Consider the following 5,000-nt stretch of genomic DNA (forward strand, 5'->3'; position numbering starts at 1 on the left):
CTATGTCGTACCTTAACCTAACCTATGTCGTACCTTAACCTAACCTATGTCGTACCTTAACCTAACCTATGTCGTACCTTAACCTAACCTATGTCGTACCTTAACCTAACCTATGTCGTACCTTAACCTAACCTATGTCGTACCTTAACCTAACCTATGTCGTACCTTAACCTAACCTATGTCGTACCTTAACCTAACCTATGTCGTACCTTAACCTAACCTATGTCGTACCTTAACCTAACCTATGTCGTACCTTAACCTAACCTATGTCGTACCTTAACCTAACCTATGTCGTACCTTAACCTAACCTATGTCGTACCTTAACCTAACCTATGTCGTACCTTAACCTAACCTATGTCGTACCTTAACCTAACCTATGTCGTACCTTAACCTAACCTATGTCGTACCTTAACCTAACCTGTATTGCGCCTTAACCTAACCTGTATTGCGCCTTAACGTAACCTGTATTGCGCCTTAACGTAACCTGTATTGCGCCTTAACGTAACCTGTATTGCGCCTTAACGTAACCTGTATTGCGCCTTAACGTAACCTGTATTGCGCCTTAACGTAACCTGTATTGCGCCTTAACGTAACCTGTATTGCGCCTTAACGTAACCTGTATTGCGCCTTAACGTAACCTGTATTGCGCCTTAACGTAACCTGTATTGCGCCTTAACGTAACCTGTATTGCGCCTTAACGTAACCTGTATTGCGCCTTAACGTAACCTGTATTGCGCCTTAACGTAACCTGTATTGCGCCTTAACGTAACCTGTATTGCGCCTTAACGTAACCTGTATTGCGCCTTAACGTAACCTGTATTGCGCCTTAACGTAACCTGTATTGCGCCTTAACGTAACCTGTATTGCGCCTTAACGTAACCTGTATTGCGCCTTAACGTAACCTGTATTGCGCCTTAACGTAACCTGTATTGCGCCTTAACGTAACCTGTATTGCGCCTTAACGTAACCTGTATTGCGCCTTAACGTAACCTGCATTGCGCCTTAACGTAACCTGCATTGCGCCTTAACGTAACCTGTATTGCGCCTTAACGTAACCTGCATTGCGCCTTAACGTAACCTGCATTGCGCCTTAACGTAACCTGTATTGCGCCTTAACGTAACCTGTATTGCGCCTTAACGTAACCTGTATTGCGCCTTAACGTAACCTGTATTGCGCCTTAACGTAACCTGTATTGCGCCTTAACGTAACCTGTATTGCGCCTTAACGTAACCTGTATTGCGCCTTAACGTAACCTGTATTGCGCCTTAACGTAACCGATATTGCGCCTTAACGTAACCTATATTGCGCCGTAACGTAACCTATATTGCGCCGTAACGTAACCCACATTGCCCCTTAACGTAACCTATATTGCGCCGTAACGTAACCTATATTGCGCCGTAACGTAACCCACATTGCCCCTTAACGTAACCCACATTGCCCCTTAACGTAACCCACATTGCCCCTTAACGTAACCCAACACACGTTGGGCCTTAACCCAACACACGTTGGGCCTTAACCCAACACACGTTGGGCCGTAACCCAACACACGTTGGGCCTTAACCCAACACACGTTGGGCCTTAACCCAACACACGTTGGGCCTTAACCCAACACACGTTGGGCCTTAACCTGCTCTGTAATTGTCATACGACGCGTTAAATTAGTGTAGTGTTGCCTAACTGCAACCCCCGCAATATAGTTTGCTACTCGCACTGCCCGGTCCCCAGTGTATCGCTTCATGTTAAACACCTTGCAGCTATACACTGTAATGTGGATGGCAGCAGGACGTACATGCTCAATGCCCTTTGCAGTTGTTCATTGGCATTTGCAGTTGTTCATTGGCATTCGCATGGCGAAGCACTTAGCCTACGCTGTGGTACGGCCTGTGTCAACTGTCCGCTGATGTTGTACGTCCAAATCACACACTGTACTGCACATTGGTCCTCATGTACTGAATGATACATCGTGGTACATGTGACCGTACAACGACTGCGCCAACAACGGCGAACCATGCGGTCCAAATGTTGTGCACTCAGCTACGTGTCGTCTCCCTATAAGAGCTGGATTGCAGTGTGGTATGCCCTGGATGGCGATCAGCATGAGCCGTCTGTTGATGTAGTGGCGCGTGTTGTCAGACGTAGTCGTCTCTTCTCACACACCGTGATAGCACGGTGCACTGCGTTCCACATCTGCGACATGCGACAGAGGCCGGTTGACAGTCGTTCGCGCAATGGACATCGCATACGTACGGGGGCCACCTTCCACGTGTTCGCTAAGCGTGGACATGTTGTTGCGTGTATGTGGGCAGACAGTGTGTCGTGACACCTGACACAGGCATGCAACAATCGTTGAATTTGCAAATGGCGATGGACGCCTACGTTTGCTGGTGACGTTACGCAAATGAACAACTGGTAAACCGTTGTGGTGCGGTTGTTCTCGCTAGGGGTGAATCAGTGATGGCGACGATCGGTTGAGCTACCAACCGGTTGTTGCAGCGATACCCACCATGCCCACGAACGTGAATGGCATGTGGGTGTGAAGCGATACGCGGCGGTGGCTGGGTGGGACCGTCCCCGGCCGGTGAGGGGGGGCCTCCCGGCGTGTTGGCCGTGCGGTGCGTGGGCGCACGCGCTACAGCCGGCTGGTGGGGGCGGCCAGTGGCAGGCGCGCCGGCCGACGGAGGCGGCAGGCGGCGCAGCTGCGCGCCGGCGCACCCTGCACGCGGCGCCGTGCGGCCAAAGTAGGTCCTCGCGGGCCCGGTGCGAAGCGCGGTGGACATCTGCAGTGTGCTGGTCCGATTGAGGACTGTGTGCGCTGAGGATGCGCCGCCGCCCGGCGCTCGGCGCCGCGACGCCGTCTGCTGCTCGGTCGCCTCTGCGGTTCTCGCAGGTGGTTTGTATCGCAGCTGTGCGGACGTGTTGGCGCGTGCGCTGTGCTGGGAGAGTTCGCTTCGGCACCCAAGTGGGGCTTTTGTCCTTCTGTGGCGCTGGCGTTGGAGCTGCCGGTCACCGTAGGTGGCGCGTGTTGTCTCCCGCCGGCAATGCCACGACAGCACGCTCCCGGGCCTCTGTCGGCAGCGGCAAGCTCAGTTGGGAGCACGGGTGGTCGCACCTAAAGCGTCTACTCGCCAAACTCCGGGCGATTGCGCCTCTCTCGAACCCGACCAAGTACTTAGGACGGCGCTGCGCGCCGCCGGGACCTGAGAGGGTTTCGAGGTGTATGGTGCAGGGGAGCTCAGCCTCCTCCTGTTTGCAGAATAATTGAGCGGACGCTTGCGTGTTCGCGCGGGCCCCCGGGACACACTCCCGGGCGGCCGGCTGCTCAGCTCTAGTTGACGCAGCTCCCTGGTTGATCCTGCCAGTAGTCATATGCTTGTCTCAAAGATTAAGCCATGCATGTCTCAGTACAAGCCGCATTAAGGTGAAACCGCGAATGGCTCATTAAATCAGTTATGGTTCCTTAGATCGTACCCACGTTACTTGGATAACTGTGGTAATTCTAGAGCTAATACATGCAAACAGAGTCCCGACCAGAGATGGAAGGGACGCTTTTATTAGATCAAAACCAATCGGTCGGCTCGTCCGGTCCGTTTGCCTTGGTGACTCTGAATAACTTTGGGCTGATCGCACGGTCCTCGTACCGGCGACGCATCTTTCAAATGTCTGCCTTATCAACTGTCGATGGTAGGTTCTGCGCCTACCATGGTTGTAACGGGTAACGGGGAATCAGGGTTCGATTCCGGAGAGGGAGCCTGAGAAACGGCTACCACATCCAAGGAAGGCAGCAGGCGCGCAAATTACCCACTCCCGGCACGGGGAGGTAGTGACGAAAAATAACGATACGGGACTCATCCGAGGCCCCGTAATCGGAATGAGTACACTTTAAATCCTTTAACGAGTATCTATTGGAGGGCAAGTCTGGTGCCAGCAGCCGCGGTAATTCCAGCTCCAATAGCGTATATTAAAGTTGTTGCGGTTAAAAAGCTCGTAGTTGGATTTGTGTCCCACGCTGTTGGTTCACCGCCCGTCGGTGTTTAACTGGCATGTATCGTGGGACGTCCTGCCGGTGGGGCGAGCTGAAGGCGTGCGACGCGCCTCGTGCGTGCTCGTGCGTCCCGAGGCGGACCCCGTTGCAATCCTACCAGGGTGCTCTTGAGTGAGTGTCTCGGTGGGCCGGCACGTTTACTTTGAACAAATTAGAGTGCTTAAAGCAGGCAAGCCCGCCTGAATACTGTGTGCATGGAATAATGGAATAGGACCTCGGTTCTATTTTGTTGGTTTTCGGAACCCGAGGTAATGATTAATAGGGACAGGCGGGGGCATTCGTATTGCGACGTTAGAGGTGAAATTCTTGGATCGTCGCAAGACGAACAGAAGCGAAAGCATTTGCCAAGTATGTTTTCATTAATCAAGAACGAAAGTTAGAGGTTCGAAGGCGATCAGATACCGCCCTAGTTCTAACCATAAACGATGCCAGCCAGCGATCCGCCGCAGTTCCTCCGATGACTCGGCGGGCAGCCTCCGGGAAACCAAAGCTTTTGGGTTCCGGGGGAAGTATGGTTGCAAAGCTGAAACTTAAAGGAATTGACGGAAGGGCACCACCAGGAGTGGAGCCTGCGGCTTAATTTGACTCAACACGGGAAACCTCACCAGGCCCGGACACCGGAAGGATTGACAGATTGATAGCTCTTTCTTGATTCGGTGGGTGGTGGTGCATGGCCGTTCTTAGTTGGTGGAGCGATTTGTCTGGTTAATTCCGATAACGAACGAGACTCTAGCCTGCTAACTAGTCGCGTGACATCCTTCGTGCTGTCAGCGATTACTTTTCTTCTTAGAGGGACAGGCGGCTTCTAGCCGCACGAGATTGAGCAATAACAGGTCTGTGATGCCCTTAGATGTTCTGGGCCGCACGCGCGCTACACTGAAGGAATCAGCGTGTCTTCCTAGGCCGAAAGGTCGGGGTAACCCGCTGAACCTCCTTCGTGCTAGGGATTGGGGCTTG

The 5,000-nt window shown here is 52.8% G+C and overlaps 1 non-coding gene across 1 annotated transcript in view; it reads left to right on the forward strand.

Annotated features, from left to right (window-relative positions):
• The first annotated feature begins 3,340 nt into the window (after positions 1-3,340).
• The window catches only part of LOC124565921, a 1,910-nt gene continuing 250 nt past the window's right edge, over positions 3,341-5,000 (forward strand). The window contains exon 1 of the ribosomal RNA XR_006970692.1: positions 3,341-5,000. This exon is cut by the window's right edge and continues 250 nt beyond it. This is a non-coding gene — a ribosomal RNA (small subunit ribosomal RNA).

Source organism: Schistocerca americana, unplaced genomic scaffold (genome assembly GCF_021461395.2).
Source record: "Schistocerca americana isolate TAMUIC-IGC-003095 unplaced genomic scaffold, iqSchAmer2.1 HiC_scaffold_1349, whole genome shotgun sequence".
Lineage (NCBI taxonomy): Eukaryota > Metazoa > Arthropoda > Insecta > Orthoptera > Acrididae > Schistocerca > Schistocerca americana.